Raw genomic sequence first — 1,838 nt, forward strand, 5'->3', positions numbered from 1 at the left:
TAAAGCAAAATTTAATATCACCGAAACACCATCTGACGTTAATGAAATTTTACATATTTATGTCTACACTATAAAAAAAAAACATAGCTTTATCACACTCGTTGATAAATTTTCTAAACATGCAACAGCTATACCGTTGGAAGACAGAAATAGTAACACAATTATCGAGAAAATTAGCATGTACTTATCAATTAGAAGTAAACCAAGAAAAATCATTACTGATAATAAGTTCAACTCAGTCAATGTAAAAGATTTCTTAAAAACAGAAGATATTCAAGTACATTTTACAAAACCAAACAACCATACGGGAAATTCAGATATAGAAAGGATCCACAGTACATTATCCGAAAAATTTATCAGACTGGAAGTACAAAATGCACAATGGTCAACACAAGAACGGGTATATAAATGCATTGAGTGGTAAAAGTCCATACATTCCACAATAAAGGAAAAAACCTTTAGATATAATAGAAGGAAAAATAGAGAAAATACTAATTAGAAATAGAATTTTGAAAGCAAAAAACAAAATTATAAGAAAAAGGACGAAAAATAGGGAGAAATTCACACAAAATGATCAAGAAGGTTACGTAAAAAATTACAAGGCACTAAGGCATAAATATGAACCCCGTTACAAAAAGTTGAATTTAGAAAATATATACCCAAGCAACAGTAAAAGAAAAAATAAATTTTCAGGGACACTGGACATCAACAGGTTTATTAATACTAATGATAATACCACTGGTAATACCAACTCTGATCATCCAAACCATCAACGAAAATAAAAATGGATGCGTAGAAATAAAATAAAGCGATGTACAACTTATTTCAGACTACACAACCATACTTCACATTATAGATCTTAATGAAATAGAAACAACATTTGAAAATCTCAGAGAAAATGTGCAACATTTAAAATTACTAGATTATAAAGAACTTCTCCTCTCAGAAATAAATAAAGCTAGAACTAAATTACATACCCTAAAGATAAATAAAAATAAAAGAGGTTTAGCCAACATCGCAGGATCAGGCCTAAAATGGATAGCTGGTACTATGGATGATGAAGATAGATTCCAAATAGAAAACCTTTTATAAATTACAAAACATTAAATTAGGAGTAGCAAAATACATCATAAAATTCTATTTTTAATAAAAGTACCCAAAACAATAGTAAATGTTAAAAGATATTTTATATCACCACTTGCAGACAATAACCAATTTGAAATTAACTTTGAAGAAAGAGAAATAATATATTATGAAAATAATACTTATGAATATTTTAATAACCCCAATTTAAATAAGTTAAGAAAAATAAATTTGTGTATATTTAATAATAATGTGTGTCAAAAATCAAAAATATTAAAGAAGAAATAAAAGAACTTGAGCTTGGATTCTGAATAATGCAAAATTAATGAACAATTGTGACGAAAGAAATTTTACACTCAATAACAACCATTTAATAATTTTTAGCAACTGTAAAATTGTAATAAACAATGTAATTTTCTCTAATTATGATAAAACATTTAAAGATAGCTTTGTTAAATTACCAACATTTATTTACAATAACACTAAATTAACGTTATCATTAGATGAAATAGACAATATAAAAAATATTGAAGAACTAAAAACACATAAAAATATTCATACAACATCAATAATTGTAACTTTCATAATCATATTATTAATAATAATTGTCACTATGATTGTTATTGTACATATGTATATACACAAAATTCTCTACAATTAGAATAAAAGTTCAGGAGAGTTGTCAAACAAGGGAGGGATGAGTCAGAGAACGTAAAGTATAGAGAAGGTGCAAATTGAATTCTGTATGATGTTCG

Source organism: Bactrocera latifrons, unplaced genomic scaffold, assembly GCF_001853355.1.
Source record: "Bactrocera latifrons isolate USDA-ARS-PBARC rearing strain unplaced genomic scaffold, ASM185335v1 scaffold_698, whole genome shotgun sequence".
NCBI lineage: Eukaryota > Metazoa > Arthropoda > Insecta > Diptera > Tephritidae > Bactrocera > Bactrocera latifrons.